Here is a 20,401-nt window from a genome sequence, read left to right on the forward strand (position 1 = left end):
AGTGGTGCAGTGGGACTGTGCTGTGCCGCGCTGTACAGCAGAGTGGCGCAGCGGAAGCGTGCTGGGCCCATAACCCAGAGGTCGATGGATCGAAACCATCCTCTGCTAAGTCTTTTTAAATCTCAATCTTATTCAGGAGAATTTTACAATACACACAAAGAATTAACTACTAGAAACTCCAGAGGCACTGGACTCCTAAGACAGGGATTGTGGGTTCAAGTCCCATCTGAGGTGATTACAGCAGAGTGGCGCAGCGGAAGCGTGCTGGGCCCATAACCCAGAGGTCGATGAATCGAAACCATCCTCTGCTAAGTCTTTTTAAATCTCAATCTTATTCAGGAGGCTTTTACTATACACACAAATAATTACCTCATAGACACTCCAGAGGCACTGCCTCCTCAGACAGAGATTGTGGTTTCAAGTCCTGCCAAGATTGATTACAGCAGAGTGGCGCAGCGGAAGCGTGCTGGGTCCATAACCCATAGGTTGATGGATCGAAACCATCCTCTGCTAAGTCTTTTTAAATCTCAATCTTATTCAGGAGGCTTTTACAATACACACAAAAAGTTAACTCCTAGAAACCCCAGAGGCACTGGACTACTAAGCCAGGGATTGTGGGTTCGAGTCCCATCTGGGTTGATTACAGCAGAGTGGCACAGTGGGACCGTGCTGTGCCCATAACCCAGAGGTCAATGGATCGTAACCATCCTCTGCTAAGACATTTTACCTTCTAGACACTCTTGAATCCCTAAAAATGGGCAACAACCACAGGTTGGCCATGAAAAGCTGAGGCCACTTTCACCTCTCATAATAGACATTCATCTACAAGACTCTTTCTGTGTATTGTAAAGGACTCCTGATTAAGATTGAGATTTAAAAGGGCAAGTTAGTAACGGCAATAAAGCCCCAGTGGCCTAATGGATAAGGCACTGGACTACTAAGCCAGGGATTGTGGGTTCAAGTCCCATCTGGGTTGATTACAGCAGAGTGGCACAGTGGGACCGTGCTGTGCCCATAACCCAGAGGTCAATGGATCGAAACCATCCTCTGCTAAATCTTTTTAAATCTCAATCTTATTCAGGAGGCTTTTGCTATACACACAAAGAATTAACTCATAGACACTCCAGAGGCACTGGACTCCTAAGCCAGGGATTGTGGGTTCGAGTCCCAACTGAGGTGAATACAGCAGAGTGGTGCAGTGGGACCGTGCTGTGCCCATAACCCAGAGGTCAATGGATCGTAACCATCCTCTACTAAGTTGTTTTAAATCTCAATATTATTCAGGAGGCTTTTACTATACACACTAATAATTACCTCATAGACACTCCAGAAGCACTGGCCTCCGCAGACAGAGATTGTGGTTTCAAGTCCTGTCAAGAATGATTACAGCAGAGTGGCGCAGCGGAAGCGTGCTAGGCCCATAACCCAAATGTCGATGGATCGAAACCATCCTCTGCTAAGTCTTTTTAAATCTCAATCTTATTCAGGAGGCTTTTACTTTACACACAAATAATTAACTCATAGACACTCCAGAGGCACTGGCCTCCTCAGACAGAGATTGTGGTTTCGGATCGTATTAAGATTGATTACAGCAGAGTGGCGCAGCGGAAGCGTGCTGCGCCCATAACCCAGAGGTCGATGGATCGAAACCATCCTCAGCTAAGACCTTTTACCTTCTAGACACTTTAGATTCCCTAAAAATGGGCAACAACCACAGGTTGGTCATGAAAAGATGAGGCCACTTTCACCTCTCATAATAGTCATTCATCTAGAAGACTCTTTGTGTGTATTGTAAAGGACTCCTGATTAAGATTTAGATTTAAAAGGGCAAGTTAGAAAATGCTTTGAAGCACCAGTTGCCTAATGGATAAGGCACTGGCCTCCCAAGCCAGGGATTGTGGGTTCGAGTCCCATCTGGGGTGATTACAGCAAAGTGCTGCAGTGGGACCGTGCTGTGCCATGCTGTGCAGCAGAAGCGTGCTGGTCCCATAACCCAGAGGTCGATGGATCGAAACCATCCTCTGCTAAATCTTTTTAAATCTCAATCTTATTCAGGAGGCTTTTGCTATACACACAAAGAATTAACTCATAGACACTCCAGAGGCACTGGACTCCTAAGCCAGGGATTGTGGGTTCGAGTCCCAACTGAGGTGAATACAGCAGAGTGGTGCAGTGGGACCGTGCTGTGCCCATAACCCAGAGGTCAATGGATCATAACCATCCTCTACTAAGTTGTTTTAAATCTCAATATTATTCAGGAGGCTTTTACTATACACACTAATAATTACCTCATAGACACTCCAGAAGCACTGGCATCCTCAGACAGAGATTGTGGTTTCAAGTCCTGTCAAGATTGATTACAGCAGAGTGGCGCAGAGGAAGCGTGCTGGGCCCATAACCCAGAGGTCGATGGATCGAAACCATCCTCTGCTAAGTCTTTTTAAATCTCAATCTTATTCAGGAGGCTTTTACAATACACACAAAAAGTTAACTCCTAGAAACTCCAGAGGCACTGGACTACTAAGCCAGGGATTGTGGGTTCGAGTCCCATCTGGGGTGATTACAGCAGAGTGGCACAGTGGGACCATGCTGTGCCCATAACCCAGAGGTCAATGGATCGTAACCATCCTCTGCTAAGACATTTTACCTTCTAGACACTCTTGAATCCCTAAAAATGGGCAACAACCACAGGTTGGTCATGAAAAGCTGAGGCCACTTTCACCTCTCATAATAGTCATTCATCTACAAGACTCTTTCTGTGTATTGTAAAGGACTCCTGATTAAGATTGAGATATAAAAGGGCAAGTTAGTAACTGCATTAAAGCCCCAGTGGCCTAATGGATAAGGCACTGGCCTCCTAAGCCAGGGATTGTGGGTTCGAGTCCCATCTGGGGTGATTACAGCAGAGTGGTGCAGTGGGACTGTGCTGTGCTGCGCTGTACAGCAGAGTGGCGCAGCGGAAGCGTGCTGGGCCCATAACCCAGAGGTCGATGGATCGAAACCATCCTCTGCTAAGTCTTTTTAAATCTCAATCTTATTCAGGAGAATTTTACAATACACACAAAGAATTAACTACTAGAAACTCCAGAGGCACTGGACTCCTAAGACAGGGATTGTGGGTTCAAGTCCCATCTGAGGTGATTGCAGCGGAAGCGTGCTGGGCCCATAACCCAGAGGTCGATGAATCGAAACCATCCTCTGCTAAGTCTTTTTAAATCTCAATCTTATTCAGGAGGCTTTTACTATACACACAAATAATTACCTCATAGACACTCCAGAGGCACTGCCTCCTCAGACAGAGATTGTGGTTTCAAGTCCTGCCAAGATTGATTACAGCAGAGTGGCGCAGCGGAAGCGTGCTGGGTCCATAACCCATAGGTTGATGGATCGAAACCATCCTCTGCTAAGTCTTTTTAAATCTCAATCTTATTCAGGAGGCTTTTACAATACACACAAAAAGTTAACTCCTAGAAACCCCAGAGGCACTGGACTACTAAGCCAGGGATTGTGGGTTCGAGTCCCATCTGAGGTGATTGCAGCGGAAGCGTGCTGGGCCCATAACCCAGAGGTCGATGAATCGAAACCATCCTCTGCTAAGTCTTTTTAAATCTCAATCTTATTCAGGAGGCTTTTACTATACACACAAATAATTACCTCATAGACACTCCAGAGGCACTGCCTCCTCAGACAGAGATTGTGGTTTCAAGTCCTGCCAAGATTGATTACAGCAGAGTGGCGCAGCGGAAGCGTGCTGGGTCCATAACCCATAGGTTGATGGATCGAAACCATCCTCTGCTAAGTCTTTTTAAATCTCAATCTTATTCAGGAGGCTTTTACAATACACACAAAAAGTTAACTCCTAGAAACCCCAGAGGCACTGGACTACTAAGCCAGGGATTGTGGGTTCGAGTCCCATCTGGGTTGATTACAGCAGAGTGGCACAGTGGGACCGTGCTGTGCCCATAACCCAGAGGTCAATGGATCGTAACCATCCTCTGCTAAGACATTTTACCTTCTAGACACTCTTGAATCCCTAAAAATGGGCAACAACCACAGGTTGGCCATGAAAAGCTGAGGCCACTTTCACCTCTCATAATAGACATTCATCTACAAGACTCTTTCTGTGTATTGTAAAGGACTCCTGATTAAGATTGAGATTTAAAAGGGCAAGTTAGTAACGGCATTAAAGCCCCAGTGGCCTAATGGATAAGGCACTGGACTACTAAGCCAGGGATTGTGGGTTCGAGTCCCATCTGGGTTGATTACAGCAGAGTGGCACAGTGGGACCGTGCTGTGCCCATAACCCAGAGGTCAATGGATCGAAACCATCCTCTGCTAAATCTTTTTAAATCTCAATCTTATTCAGGAGGCTTTTGCTATACACACAAAGAATTAACTCATAGACACTCCAGAGGCACTGGACTCCTAAGCCAGGGATTGTGGGTTCGAGTCCCAACTGAGGTGAATACAGCAGAGTGGTGCAGTGGGACCGTGCTGTGCCCATAACCCAGAGGTCAATGGATCGTAACCATCCTCTACTAAGTTGTTTTAAATCTCAATATTATTCAGGAGGCTTTTACTATACACACTAATAATTACCTCATAGACACTCCAGAAGCACTGGCCTCCGCAGACAGAGATTGTGGTTTCAAGTCCTGTCAAGAATGATTACAGCAGAGTGGCACAGCGGAAGAGTGCTAGGCCCATAACCCAAATGTCGATGGATCGAAACCATCCTCTGCTAAGTCTTTTTAAATCTCAATCTTATTCAGGAGGCTTTTACTTTACACACAAATAATTAACTCATAGACACTCCAGAGGCACTGGCCTCCTCAGACAGAGATTGTGGTTTCGGATCGTATTAAGATTGATTACAGCAGAGTGGCGCAGCGGAAGCGTGCTGCGCCCATAACCCAGAGGTCGATGGATCGAAACCATCCTCAGCTAAGACCTTTTACCTTCTAGACACTTTAGATTCCCTAAAAATGGGCAACAACCACAGGTTGGTCATGAAAAGATGAGGCCACTTTCACCTCTCATAATAGTCATTCATCTAGAAGACTCTTTGTGTGTATTGTAAAGGACTCCTGATTAAGATTTAGATTTAAAAGGGCAAGTTAGAAAATGCTTTGAAGCACCAGTTGCCTAATGGATAAGGCACTGGCCTCCCAAGCCAGGGATTGTGGGTTCGAGTCCCATCTGGGGTGATTACAGCAAAGTGCTGCAGTGGGACCGTGCTGTGCCATGCTGTGCAGCAGAAGCGTGCTGGTCCCATAACCCAGAGGTCGATGGATCGAAACCATCCTGTGCTAAGTCTTTTTAAATCTCAATCTTATTCAGGAGGCTTTTACAATACACACAAAAAGTTAACTCCTAGAAACTCCAGAGGCACTGGACTCCTAAGCCAGGGATTGTGGGTTCGAGTCCCATCTAGGGTGATTACAGCAGAGTGGCGCAGCGGAAGCGTGCTGGGCCCATAACCCAGAGGTCGATGGATCGAAACCATCCTCTGCTAAGACTTTTTACCTTCTAGACACTCTTGAATCCCTAAAAATGGGCAACAACCACAGGTTGGTCATGAAAAGCTGAGGCCACTTTCACCTCTCATAATAGTCAATGATCTACAAGACTCTTTCTGTGTATTGTAAAGGACTCCTGATTAAGATTGAGATTTAAAAGGGCAAGTTAGTAACTGAATTAAAGCCCCAGTGGCCTAATGGATAAGGCATTGGCATCCTAAGCCAGGGATTGTGGGTTCGAGTCCCATCTGGGGTGATTACAGCAGAGTGGTGCAGTGGGACCGTGCTGTGCTCATAACCTAGAGGTCAATGGATCGTAACCATCCTCTCCTAAGTTGTTTTAAATCTCAATATTATTCAGGAGGCTTTTACAATACACAAAGAGTTAAATCCTATAAACTCCAGAGGCACTGGCCTCCTCAGACAGAGATTGTGGTTTCAAGTCCTGTCAAGATTGATTACAGCAGAGTCGCGCAGCGGAACCGTGCTGGTCCCATAACCCATAGGTCGATGGATCGAAACCATCCTCTGCTAAGTCTTTTTAAATCTCAATCTTATTCAGGAGGATTTTACAATACAAACAAAAAGTTAACTCCTAGATACTCCAGATGCACTGGACTCCTAAGCCAGGGATTGTGGGTTGGAGTCCCATCTGGGGTGAATACAGCAGAATGGCGCAGCGGAAGCGTGCTGGGCCCATAACCCAGAGGTCGATGGATCGAAACCATCTTCTGCTAAGTATTTTTAAATCTCAATCTTATTCAGGAGGCTTTTACAATACACAAAGAGTAAACTCCTATAAACTCCAGAGGCACTGGCCTCCTCAGACAGAGATTGTGGTTTCAAGTCCTGTCAAGATTGATTACAGCAGAGTCGCGCAGCGGAACCGTGCTGGTCCCATAACCCAGAGGTCGATGGCACGAAACCATCCTCTGTTAAGACATTTTACCTTCTAGACACTCTTGAATCTCTAAAAATGGGCAACAACCACAGGTTGGTCATGAAAAGCTGAGGCCACTTTCACCTCTTATAATAGTCATTCATCTAGAAGACTCTTTGTGTGTATTGTAAAGGACTCCTGATTAAGATTGAGATTTAAAAGGGCAAGTTAACAAAAGCATTAAAGCCCCAGTGGCCTAATGGATAAGGCACTGGCCTCCTAAGCCAGGGATTGTGAGTTCGAGTCCCATCTAGGGTGATTGCAGCAGAGTGGCGCAGCGGAAGCATGCTGGGCCCATAACGCAGAGGTCGATGGATAGAAACCATCCTCTGCTAAGACATTTTACCTTCTAGACACTCTTGAATCCCTAAAAATGGGCAACAACCACAGGTTGGTCATGAAAAGCTGAGGCCACTTTCACCTCTCATAATAGTCATTCATCTACAAGACTCTTTCTGTGTATTGTAAAGGACTCCTGATTAAGATTGAGAGTTAAAAGGGCAAGTTAGTAACTGCATTAAAGCCCCATTGGCCTAATGGATAAGGCACTGGCCTCCTAAGCCAGGGATTGTGGGTACGAGTCCCATCTGGGGTGATTACAGCAGAGTGGTGCAGTGGGACCGTGCTGTGCCCATAACCCAGAGGTCAATGTATCGTAACCATCCTCTACTAAGTTGTTTTAAATCTCAATATTATTCAGGAGGCTTTTACTATACACACTAATAATTACCTCATAGACACTCCAGAAGCACTGGCATCCTCAGACAGAGATTGTGGTTTCAAGTCCTGTCAAGATTGATTACAGCAGAGTGGCGCAGCGGAAGCGTGCTGGGCCCATAACCCAGAGGTCGATGGATCGAAACCATCCTCTGCTAAGTCTTTTTAAATCTCAATCTTATTCAGGAGGCTTTTACAATACACACAAATAATTAACTCCTAGAAACTCCAGAGGCACTGGACTCCTAAGACAGGGATTGTGGGTTTGAGTCCCATCTGAGGTGATTACAGCAGAGTGGCGCAGCGGAAGCGTGCTGGGCCCATAACACAGAGGTCGATGAATCGAAACCATCCTCTGCTAAGTCTTTTTAAATCTCAATCTTATTCAGGAGGCTTTTACTATACTCACAAATAATTAACTCATAGACACTCCAGAGGCACTGCCTTCTCAGACAGAGATTGTGGTTTCAAGTCCTGCCAATATTGATCACAGCAGAGTGGCGCAGCGGAAGCGTGCTGGGCCCATAACCCAGAGGTCGATGGTTCGAAACCATCCTCTGCTAAGACCTTTTACCTTCTAGACACTCTTGAATCCCTAAAAATGGGCAACAACCACAGGTTGGTCATGAAAAGCTGAGGCCACTTTCACCTCTCATAATAGTCATTCATCTAGAAGACTCTTTGTGTGTATTGTAAAGGATTCCTGATTAAGATTGAGATTTAAAAGGGCAAGTTAGCAAATGCGTTAAAGCCCCAGTGGCCTAATGGACAAGGCATTGCCCTTCTAAGCCAGGGATTGTGGGTTCGAATCCCATCTAGGGTGATTAATGCAGCGGAAGCGTGCTGGGCCCATAACCCATAGGTCGATGGATCGAAACCATCCTGTGCTAAGTCTTTTTAAATCTCAATCTTATTCAGGAGGCTTTTACAATACACACAAAAAGTTAACTCCTAGAAACTCCAGAGGCACTGGACTCCTAAGCCAGGGATTGTGGGTTCGAGTCCCATCTGGGGTGATTACAGCAGAGTGGCGCAGCGGAAGCATGTTGCGCCCATAACCTAGAGGTCGATGGATCGAAACCATCCTCTGCTAAGTCTTTTTAATTCTCAATCCTATTTAGGAGGCTTTTGCTATACACACAAAGAATTAACTCATAGACACTCCAGAGGCACTAGACTCCTCGGACAGAGATTGTGGTTTCGGATCGCATCAAGATTGATTACAGCAGAGTGGCGCAGCGGAAGCGTGCTGTGCTCATAACCCAGAGGTCGATGGATCAAAAACCATCCTCTGCTAAGTCTTTTTAAATCTCAATCTTATTCAGGAGGCTTTTATAATACACACAAAAAGTTAACTCCTAGAACTCCAGAGGCACTGGACTCCTAAGCCAGGGATTGTGGGTTCGAGTCCCATTTGTGGTCATTACAGCAGAGTGGCGCAGCGGAAGCATGCTGGGCCCATAACCTAGAGGTCGATGGATCGAAACCATCCTCTGCTAAGTCTTTTTAAATCTCAATCTTTATCAGGAGGCTTTTACAATACACAAAGAGTTAACTCCTAGAAACTCCAGAGGCACTGGCCTCCTCAGACAGAGATTGTGGGTTCAAGTCCTGTCAAGATCGATTACAGCAGAGTGGCGTAGCGGAAGCGTGCTGGGCCCATAACCCAGAGGTCAATGGATCGAAACCATCCTCTGCTAAGTCTTTTTAAATCTCAATCTTATTCAGGAGGCTTTTGCTATACACACAAACAATTAACTCATAGACACTCCAGAGGCACTGTGCTAAGTCTTTTTAAATCTCAATCTTATTCAGGAGGCTTTTACAATACACACAAAAAGTTAACTCCTAGAAACTCCAGAGGCACTGGACTCCTAAGCCAGGGATTGTGGGTTCGAGTCCCATCTGGGGTGATTACAGCAGAGTGGTGCAGCGGAAGCATACTGCGCCCATAACCTAGAGGTCGATGGATCAAACCGTCTCTGCTAAGTCTTTTTAAATCTCAATCTTTATCAGGAGGCTTTTACAATACACAAAGAGTTAACTCCTAGAAACTCCAGAGGCACTGGCCTCCTCAGACAGAGATTGTGGTTTCAAGTCCTGTCAAGATTGATTACAGCAGAGTGGCGCAGCGGAAGCGTGCTGTGCCCATAACCCAGAGGTCGATGGATCAAAAACCATCCTCTGCTAAGTCTTTTTAAATCTCAATCTTATTTAGGAGGCTTTTACTATACACACAAATAATTAACTCATAGACACTCCAGAGGCACTGCCTCCTCAGACAGAGATTGTGGTTTCAAGTCCTGCCAAGCTTCATTACAGCAGAGTGGCGCAGCAGAAGCGTGCTGGGCCCATAACCCAGAGGTCAATGGATCGAAACCATCCTCTGCTAAGTCTTTTTAAATCTCAATCTTATTTAGGAGGCTTTTACTATACACACAAATAATTAACTCATAGACACTCCAGAGGCACTGCCTCCTCAGACAGAGATTGTGGTTTCAAGTCCTGCCAAGACTCATTACAGCAGAGTGGCGCAGCGGAAGCGTGCTGGGCCCATAACCCAGAGGTCGATGGATCGAAACCACCCTCTGCTAAGACCTTTTACCTTCTAGACACTCTTGAATCCCTAAAAATGGGCAACATCCACAGGTTGGTCATAAAAAGCTGAGGCCACTTTCACCTCTCATAATAGTCATTCATTTAGAAGACTCTTTGTGCGTATTGTAAAGGACTCCTGATTAAAATTTAGATTTAAAAGGGCAAGTTAGAATATGCATTAAAGCCCCAGTGGCCTAATGGATAAGGCACTGGCCTCCTAAGCCAGGTATTGTGGGTTCGAATCCCATCTAGGGTGATTACAGCAGAGTGGTGCAGCGGAAGCGTGCTGGGCCCATAACCCAGAGGTCGATGGATCGAAACCACCCTCTGCTAAGACCTTTTACCTTCTAGACACTCTTGAATCCCTAAAAATGGGCAACATCCACAGGTTGGTCATGAAAAGCTGAGGCCACTTTCACCTCTCATAATAGTCATTCATCTAGAAGACTCTTTGTGCGTATTGTAAAGGACTCCTGATTAAAATTTAGATTTAAAAGGGCAAGTTAGAAAATGCATTAAAGCCCCAGTGGCCTAATGGATAAGGCACTGGCCTCCTAAGCCAGGTATTGTGGGTTCGAATCCCATCTAGGGTGATTACAGCAGAGTGGCGCAGCGGAAGCGTTCTTGGCCCATAACCCAGAGGTCGATGGATCGAAACCATCCTCTGCTATTTTTTTTTTAAATCTCAATCTTATTCAGGAGGCTTTTACTATACACACTAATAATTACCTCATAGACACTCCAGAAGCACTGGCATCCTCAGACAGAGATTTTGGTTTCAAGTCCTGTCAAGATTGATTACAGCAGAGTGGCGCAGCGGAAGCATGCTGGGCCCATAACCCAGAGGTCGATGGATCGAAACCATCCTCTGCTAAGTCTTTTTAAATCTCACTCTTATTCAGGAGGCTTTTACAATACACACAAAGAATTAACTCCTAGAAACTCCAGAGGCACTGGACTCCTAAGACAGGGATTGTGGGTTCGAGTCCCATCTGGGGTGATTACAGCAGAGTGGCGCAGCGGAAGCATGTTGTGCCCATAACCTAGAGGTCGATGGATCAAAACCATCCTCTGCTAAGTTGTTTTAAATCTCAATATTATTCAGGAGGCTTTTACTATACACACAAATAATTAACTCATAGACTCTCCAGAGGCACTGCCTCCTCAGACAGAGATTGTGGTTTCAAGTCCTGCCAAGATTGATTACAGCAGAGTGGCGCAGCGGAAGCGTGCTGGGCCCATAACCCATAGGTCGATGGATCGAAACCATCCTGTGCTAAGTCTTTTTAAATCTCAATCTTATTCAGGAGGCTTTTACAATACACACAAAAAGTTAACTCCTAGAAACTCCAGAGGCACTGGACTCCTAAGCCAGGGATTGTGGGTTCGAGTCCCATCTGGGATGATTACAGCAGAGTGGCGCAGCGGAAGCATGCTGAGCCCATAACGTAGAGGTCGATGGATCGAAACCATCCTCTGCTAAGTCTTTTTAAATCTCAATCTTATTCAGGAGGCTTTTACAATACACAAAGAGTTAACTCCTAGAAACTCCAGAGGCACTGGCCTCCTCAGACAGAGATTGTGGTTTCAAGTCCTGTCAAGATCAATTACAGCAGAGTGGCGCAGCGGAAGCGTGCTGGGCCCATAACCCAGAGGTCGATGGATCGAAACCATCCTCTACTAAGACCTTTTACTTTCTAGACACTCTTGAATCCCTAAAAATGGGCAACAACCACAGGTTGGTCATGGAAACCTGAGGCCACTTTCACCTCTCATAATAGTCATTCATCTAGAAGACTTTTTGTGTGTATTGTAAAGGATTCCTGATTAAGATTGAGATTTAAAAGGGCAAGTTAGCAATTGCGTTAAAGCCCCAGTGGCCTAATGGACAAGGCACTGGCCTCCTAAGCCAGGGATTGTGGGTTCGAATCCCATCTAGGGTTTTTACTGCAGAGTGGCGCAGCGGAAGTGTGCTGGGCCCATAACCTAGAGTTCGATGGATCGAAACCATCCTCTGCTAAGTCTTTTTAAATCTCAATCTTATTCAGGAGGCTTTTACAATACACAAAGAGTTAACTCCTAGAAACTCCAGATGCACTGGCCTCCTCAGACAGAGATTGTGGTTTCAATTCCTGTCAAGATTGATTACAGCAGAGTCGCGCAGCGGAAGCGTGCTGGGCCCATAACCCAGAGGTCAATGGATCGAAACCATCCTCTGCTAAGACCTCTTACCTTCTAGACCAGAGGTTCTCAAACTTTTTAGCCAGCGACCCCTAAACTAACATCGACGAGAACTCGCGACCCACTACCACAGAATACACAAACAATAAACAACAAAAAAAGTTGTTTTAAATCCACATCCACTTCCTATGGAAGCTTGTTTCCACCACAGAATAAAAAATAAAAAAGGTAATTGCAACTTTATATCATTTATAACTTTATAACTCGCACTGCAAGTTTATATTTCACAATTATGAGAAAACAAGTCAGAATAGCTAGATGTAAACTCGCAATTTTTAGAAAAAAAAAATGCAATTATCTTTTCAAATATTTTCTAACGTGGCGGAAACAAACTTCAATAATATTTACTGTATATAAATTTGGCTTACCTTTCAGTGGGATGGGTGCACTTGTTTTTCGGTGCACAAAAGCGTAATCTGTGGCCTGATGTTGGATACGGCTACTCGCAGATCATCCTCAACATCAAGACGTGATCTGTATTTATTTTTCATGTATGTAACAGCGGAAAAAGTCTGCTCGCACAAATAAGTAGAGCCAAAGGGAAGCAGTACATCCATTGCCACACCGGATAACTCTCTGTATTCTTCTGCTACTGCGATCCAAAATTCAGGCAGTGTGGAACTGGAAAATAAAGTTTTTAATGTCCGATCACTGGACAGCTCCAGCAAAGCATCTTCCAGTTTTGTGGGGAGATTAGTCCTAGTTTCAGTGAATGGTTGCCGTATCCAGTCATACAGTTCTGGTTGCGTCTCTTTTGGAAAATACTTATGGAATTGTTCCAAAAGGCCGTGGAGATGACCAGTGATGTGTGTTTTCAGGTTGCCGAGACTCAGTCCATTCTCCTCCAGATGTTCATCCAGCTCAGGAAACATCTCAACGTTACCTTGTTCAACTCGCTCAGCCCATCTTTCCAGCTTTTTCACAAATGCATCAATTTTTTCATTCAGTGTCAAGATGTTTGTGTTTGGACCTTGTAATGAAAGATTAAGCATGTTAAGCCTTTCGAATATACAGGCCAAATAAGCAAGTTTTGATAACCAATCTGGATCTGTCAGGTGGTGCGCGAATTCAGATTTAGATTCTTTCAACAACGAGTGCACTTCCTCACGCAGTTCGTAAAGCCGGCCGAGTGCCTTCCCGCGAGATAACCACCGGACTTCGGTATGAAACAGCAGCGCTTCGTGCTGCGAGCCCATCTCGTTGCAAAGGGTGGCTAGCAGTCTACTGGTTACTGGACGTGATTTTATGTGATTTACAATTTTGATTGCACCTTTGAGAACACTGTTAAGCTCACTATCAAGTGCTTTGCTAGCAAGAGATTCACGGTGAATTATGCAGTGCGTGAACTTAACATGAGGAGCCACTTCTAAAACCTTTGCCTTGAGTCCCTTGTTTTTACCTACCATTGCACCTGCACCATCAGTACATACGCCAACACAGTAATCCCATGAAAGTCGCATCTCTTTTAGTCTGGTGTCCAGCTTGTTGAAAATGTCACTGCCGGTACAAGTCCCCTCCAGCACTGAGCAGAAGAGCATTTCCTCGTGCAGTTTGCCATCAAATGTGTATCTGATGAATGCCAGCAACTGAGAAGAATTAGACACATCGGTAGATTCGTCGACCTGTAACGCATATTTCTTTCCATTTAACCTATTAATCAATTGACTCTTAATGTCTTTTGAAATGTCATGAATACGGCAAGCTATCGTGTCATTCGACAATGGGACAGTCATAAGCTCATTTGCAATTTTCTCACCATGCATGGCCCGACACATAGCCACAGCTGCGGGCTTTATCAAGGTTTCCCCGATCGTATGTGGCTTTTTGGACTGTGCTATCAGGTATGCCACCTCATAAGATGCCTTCAGAGCATTAGCAGTAATTTGGGTTTGTTGTGCGAGTGTACGTTTTTGAATCTGCAATTCCTTCTCTTTTCTGCGAAAAAAGTCTATAGGTTTTTCAACACAAGCAGTGTGTCTTGTCTCCAAATGTCTCTGCATTTTTCCAGGCTTCATACTTTCATGGGCAAGCACTTCTGAACAGATTACACACTGAGGATGGTCCACATCGTTGACAGTAGAGCAAGTGAATCCGTACTTTATGAATTCCTCTTGATATTTCCGACGTTTCCTACATTGGTCAGAAGGGGTCTTGTTCTTGTGTTTTGTAGAGGTACACGGTTCAGATGATTCGGACAGACTGTCCACAATTTCCTCAACATTTTTAACCTTGCGAATTACAAATTTATCCATTCTTGCAGTTGCAGTTTCTGCGTGCAGTTGCGTGCAGTATTGATAACAAGCAATCAGTCGCCGCACGGTGACGTCATATCTTAGAGTCACGAAATATTATTTAAAACATTTTTTAAAGCCTTCTAATCACTTCTGTCTTTAGAAATAAAAAAATATTTATTTGTAATCTTAATTTTTTAGTATTGAAAAATATTTTTTTGTAATCAGAAAATACAGATTTTTTTCAAACCAACTCGCGACCCCTTGAAATCATTCCGCGACCCCCCGAGGGGTCGCGACCCCCAGTTTGAGAACCACTGTTCTAGACACTCTTGAATCCCTAAAAATGGGCAACAACCACAGGTTGGTCATGAAAAGCTGAGGCCACTTTCACCTCTCATAATAGTCAATCATCTACAAGACTCTTTCTGTGTATTGTAAAGGACTCCTGATTAAGATTGAGATTTAAAAGGGCAAGTTAGTAACTGCATTAAAGCCCCGGTGGCCTAATGGATAAGGCACTGGCCTCCTAAGCCAGGGTTGGGGGTTTGAGTCCCATCTGGGGTGATTACAGCAGAGTGGCGCAGTGGGACCGGACCGTGCTGGGCCCATAACCCAGAGGTCAATGGATCGTAACCATCTTCTACTAAGTTGTTTTAAATCTCAATATTATTCAGGAGGCTTTTACTATACACACAAATAATTAACTCATAGACTCTCCAGAGGCACTGCCTCCTCAGACAGAGATTGTGGTTTCAAGTCCTGCCAAGATTGATTACAGCAGAGTGGCGCAGCGGAAGCGTGCTGGGCCCATAGGTCAAAGGATCGAAACCATCCTGTGCTAAGTCTTTTTAAATCTCAATCTTATTCAGGAGGCTTTTACAATACACACAAAAAGTTAACTCCTAGAAACTCCAGAGGCACTGGAATCCTAAGCCAGGGATTGTGGGTTCGAGTCCCATCTGGGGTGATTACAGCAGAGTGGCGCAGCGGAAGCATGCTGGGCCCATAACCCAGAGGTCGATGGATCGAAACCATCCTCTGCAAAGTCTTTTTAAATCTCAATCTTGTTCAGGAGGCTTTTACTATACACACAAATAATTAACTCATAGACACTCCAGAGGCACTGCCTCCTCAGACAGAGATTGAGGTTTCAAGCCCTGTCAAGATTGATTACAGCGAGTGGTGCAGCGGAAGCGTGCTGGGCCCATAACCCAGAGGTCGATGGATTGAAACCATCCTCTGCTAAGTCTTTTTAAATCTCAATCTTATTCAGGAGGCTTTTACAATACACACAAAAAGTTAACTCCTAGAAACTCCAGAGGCACTGGACTCCTAAGCCAGGGATTGTGGGTTCGAGTCCCATCTGGGGTGATTACAGCAGAGTGGCGCAGCGAAAGCGTGCTGGGCCCATAACCCAGAGGCTGATGGATCGAAACCATCCTCTGATAAGTCTATTTAAATCTCAATCTTATTCAGGAGGCTTTTACAATACACACAAAGAGTTAACTCCTAGAAACTCCAGAGGCACTGGACTCCTAAGCCAGGGATTGTGGGTTCGAGTCCCATCTGGGGTGATTACAGCAGAGTGGCGCAGTGGGACTGTGCTGTGCCCATAACCCAGAGGTCAATGGATTGTAACCATCCTCTGATAAGTCTATTTAAATCTCAATCTTATTCAGGAGGCTTTTACAATACACACAAAGAGTTAACTCCTAGAAACTCCAGAGGCACTGGACTCCTAAGCCAGGGATTGTGGGTTCGAGTCCCATCTGGGGTGATTACAGCAGAGTGGCGCAGTGGGACCGTGCTGTGCCCATAACCCAGAGGTCAATGGATTGTAACCATCCTCTGCTGAGTTGTTTTAAATCTCAATATTATTCAGGAGGCTTTTACTACACACACTAATAATTACCTCATAGACACCCCAGAGGCACTGGCCTCCTCAGACAGAGATTGTGGTTTCAAGTCCTGTCGAGATTGATTATAGCAGAGTGACGCAGCGGAAGCGTGCTGGGCCCATAACCCAGAGGTCAATGGATCGAAACCATCCTCTGCTAAGACCTTTTGCCTTCTAGACACTCTTGAATCCCTAAAAATGGGCAACAACCAAAGGTTGGTCATGAAAAGCTGAGGCCACTTTCACCTCTCATCAGAGGTGGAAAGAGTACAAAAATATTCTACTCAAGTGAAAGTACCATTACATTAATGAAATTTTACTTAAGTACAAGTAAAAGTACCAGTCTAAAAATCTACTCAAGTAAAAGAAAAAAGTAGCTCATTTAAGTAAGTAAGCTCAGAGTAAAAAAAAAAGTAGCTCAGAGTAAAAATTACTTAGTTACATTTTAACAGTGGGAGGGAGTCAAAAATGGGACAGGCCAAGGTTGTCAAACTCAGTTCCTGGAGGGCCACAGTCCTGCACAGTTTAGATATAACCCTAATTAAACACACCTGATCCAGCTAATCTAATCATTTAGGTTTATTTGAAAACTACATGATATGTGTGCTGGTGCAGGGTTAGAACGAAACTCTGCAGGGCTACGGCCCTCCAGGAACTGAGTTTGACACCCCTGGGATAGGTCTATTAATCTCAAACTACAACCCGAATTCCGGAAAAGTTGGGACGTTTTTTAAATTTTAATAAAATGAAAACTAAAGGAATTTCAAATGACATGAGCCAATATTTTATTCACAATAGAACATAGATAACGTAGCAAATGTTTAAACTGAGAAATTTTACACTTTTATCCACTTATTTAGCTCATTTAAAATTTAATGCCTGCTACAGGTCTCAAAAAAGTTGGCACGGGGGCAACAAATGGCTAAAAAAGCAAGCAGTTTTGAAAAATTCAGCTGGGAGAACATCTAGTGATTAATTAAGTTAATTGATATCAGGTCTGTAACATGATTAGCTATAAAAGCTTTGTCTTAGAGAAGCAGAGTCTCTCAGAAGTAAAGATGGGCAGAGGCTCTCCAATCTGTGAAAGACTGCGTAAAAAAATTGTGGAAAACTTTAAAAGCAATGTTCCTCAACGTCAAATTGCAAAGGCTTTGCAAATCTCATCATCTACAGTGCATAACATCATCAAAAGATTCAGAGAAACTGGAGAAATCTCTGTGCGTAAGGGACAAGGCCGGAGACCTTTATTGGATGCCCGTGGTCTTCGGGCTCTCAGACGACACTGCATCACTCATCGGCATGATTGTGTCAATGACATTACTAAATGGGCCCAGGAATACTTTCAGAAACCACTGTCGGTAAACACAATCCGCCGTGCCATCAGCAGATGCCAACTAAAACTCTATCATGCAAAAAGGAAGCCATATGTGAACATGGTCCAGAAGCGCCGTCGTGTCCTGTGGACCAAGGCTCATTTAAAATGGACTATTTCAAAGTGGAATAGTGTTTTATGGTCAGACGAGTCCAAATTTGACATTCTTGTTGGAAATCACAGACGCTGTGTCCTCCGGGCTAAAGAGGAGGGAGACCTTCCAGCATGTTATCAGCGTTCAGTTCAAAAGCTAGGATCTCTGATGGTATGGGGGTGCATAAGTGCATACGGTATGGGCAGCTTGCATGTTTTGGAAGGCTCTGTGAATGCTGAAAGGTATATAAAGGTTTAAGAGCAACATATGCTTCCCTCCAAACAACGTCTATTTCAGGGAAGGCCTTGTTTATTTCAGCAGGACAATGCAAAACCACATACTGCAGCTATAACAACAGCATGGCTTCGTCGTAGAAGAGTCTGGCCTGCCTGCAGTCCAGATCTTTCACCCATAGAGAACATTTGGCGCATCATTAAACGAAAAATACGTCAAAGACGACCACGAACTCTTTAGCAGCTGGAAATCTATATAAGGCAAGAATGGGACCAAATTCCAACAGCAAAACTCCAGCAACTCATAGCCTCAATGCTCAGACGTCTTCAAACTGTTTTGAAAAGAAAAGGAGATGCTACACCATGGTAAACATGCCCCGTCCCAACTATTTTGAGACCTGTAGCAGAAATCAAAATTGAAATGAGCTAATTTCGTGCACAAAATTGTAAACTTTCTCAGTTTAAACATTTGCTATGTTATCTATGTTCTATTGTGAATAAAATATTGGCTCATGTGATTTGAAGGTCCACCTTCAATACCATGACTTAGGTGCCCTTGAGCAAGGCACCGAACCCCAAACTGCTCCCCGGGCGCCGCAGCATAAATGGCTGCCCACTGCTCCGGGTGTGTGCTCACAGTGTGTGTGTGTGTTCACTGCTCTGTGTGTGTGCATTTCGGATGGGTTAAATGCAAAGCACAAATTCTGAGTATGGGTCACCATACTTGGCTGAATGTCACTTCACTTTCACTTTCACTTTCACTTTGAAAGTCTTTTAGTTTTCATTTTATTAAAATTTAAAAAACGTCCCAACTTTTCCGGAATTCGGGTTGTAGTTGTTTTTAATTAAAGGAATCAGTTATTTAGAATAATAATACATTTGGGCTGTTGCCAGGGAAATCAGTATCAACAAACTCATCTTTTAATGCAGAGGGAATGCAGAAGATTCATTGGAAGTGGCATTTAGATGTATCACACTGTGTAGTGCTGGACAAGAATGCATTTAACCTGCAGTTACAAATGCATGAATAATGTTTTGATATACAAGACATAAAATGTTGAATACTCATTTGAAATGATAAGAAATTAATTATTAAAAAAAAATCAAAAGATACTTTAAATGTGAAATTAAAATGGTCAGTGTGTGTCAGCAAGTCACTGTTAATAAGTGAGTCATTGCGATTGAACCGAATCATTTAAACGGTTGATTCATTCAGAAACGAAACACTGTCACGTTGCTCAGAGACGCAAAACTGTGCTTTGGTGGCTGTGTTTGGAATTATTTTCTGTTGTAGAAATAGAGCTAAAAAGGCAATATGGTGTCTAAAACGGAAGTCTCTTAATTAACTTGTTTACTGAACTGTTATATATATGTATGTATATATTCATGATGATTTTTGGAGGAAAAGATGGCATTCTTTGTGTGATTTTGATTTAATATATGAAATTATATAAATATGTGAATTTTCTGCCCCTATATCTTCAATTTTGTGATCATTCTAAATGCATTTTAGGAGACTGAATCACAAAGTGAAAGAACGCACTATAAATGCGCGCACACATCATTAAAACAAAAATAGCACACTCCTCACCACTGTCTTTTTGGCTAATTTGTGCAAAACCTCTTGCTAAAATGTCAAAGCTTCATTTTAACCACCAATGCAACGATGCGATTATTTAGCTTACCTCTTCTTGCGAAGGGTTGATGTCTTGTCGAGATTTTATAAGCTGCTAGTTTGGTCTTCCTAGGCAAGTACAGCTTACACTGCATAATAGAGCATACATATGGCCAGGGGTTCACTTCATTTCCTTCGGGTTCAACTTCAGAATATGACGGGGTTTCGTTTTCAGCGGTGTCTGCACCACTAACGCCTGTTTTGTCCGTCTGCCATCTTTCTTGTGATTTTAGCGCCTTTGCCCTCCTGCCCATTATTTACTGCCGTAGTTTCCAGGGAGCGATTTTTTTATTTTATTTATTTATTTTTTTTACTCAGTAATTAATGTGTTTTAAAATGTAGCGAAGTACAATACTTCAATCAAAATATACTTAAGTAAAAGTAAAATTACAAATTTAAAAAATTACTTTAAAAAGTATTAGTACACAAAAAAGCTACTCAATTACAGTAACGCGAGTAAATGTAATTCGTTACTTTCCACCTCTGCCTCTCATAATAGTCATTCATCTAGAAGACTCCTTCTGTGTATTGTAAAGGACTCCTGATTAAGATTGAGATTTAAAAGGGCAAGTTAGTAACTGCATCAATGCCCCAGTGGCCTAATGGATAAGGCACTGGACTCCTAAGCCAGGGATTGTGGGTTCGAGTCCCAACTGAGGTGAATACAGCAGAGTGGTGCAGTGGGACCGTGCTGTGCTTTTTCTATACACACTAATAATTACCTCATAGACACTCCAGAAGCACTGGCATCCTCAGACAGAGATTGTGGTTTCAAGTCCTGTCAAGATTGATTACAGCAGAGTGGCGCAGAGGAAGCGTGCTGGGCCCATAACCCAGAGGTCGATGGATCGAAACCATCCTCTGCTAAGTCTTTTTAAATC

The 20,401-nt window shown here is 43.9% G+C and overlaps 6 non-coding genes across 6 annotated transcripts; all 6 read left to right on the forward strand.

Annotated features, from left to right (window-relative positions):
- The first annotated feature begins 2,823 nt into the window (after positions 1-2,823).
- On the forward strand, positions 2,824-2,896 carry trnar-ccu (transfer RNA arginine (anticodon CCU)). Its single transcript has one exon. It is a non-coding gene; the product is annotated as a tRNA-Arg (tRNA).
- A 2,806-nt stretch (positions 2,897-5,702) lies between these two features.
- trnar-ccu (transfer RNA arginine (anticodon CCU)) lies at positions 5,703-5,775 on the forward strand. Its single transcript has one exon. It is a non-coding gene; the product is annotated as a tRNA-Arg (tRNA).
- A 1,892-nt stretch (positions 5,776-7,667) lies between these two features.
- Positions 7,668-7,739, forward strand: trnam-cau (transfer RNA methionine (anticodon CAU)). Its single transcript has one exon. It is a non-coding gene; the product is annotated as a tRNA-Met (tRNA).
- Positions 7,740-9,957: 2,218 nt separating this feature from the next.
- Positions 9,958-10,030, forward strand: trnar-ccu (transfer RNA arginine (anticodon CCU)). The gene has a single exon. It is a non-coding gene; the product is annotated as a tRNA-Arg (tRNA).
- A 264-nt stretch (positions 10,031-10,294) lies between these two features.
- Positions 10,295-10,367, forward strand: trnar-ccu (transfer RNA arginine (anticodon CCU)). The gene has a single exon. It is a non-coding gene; the product is annotated as a tRNA-Arg (tRNA).
- Positions 10,368-11,644: 1,277 nt separating this feature from the next.
- trnar-ccu (transfer RNA arginine (anticodon CCU)) lies at positions 11,645-11,717 on the forward strand. The gene has a single exon. It is a non-coding gene; the product is annotated as a tRNA-Arg (tRNA).
- The last annotated feature ends 8,684 nt before the right edge of the window (positions 11,718-20,401 follow it).

The sequence above is a fragment of the Carassius carassius genome, chromosome 11, assembly GCF_963082965.1.
Source record: "Carassius carassius chromosome 11, fCarCar2.1, whole genome shotgun sequence".
Taxonomy (NCBI): Eukaryota; Metazoa; Chordata; class Actinopteri; order Cypriniformes; family Cyprinidae; genus Carassius; species Carassius carassius.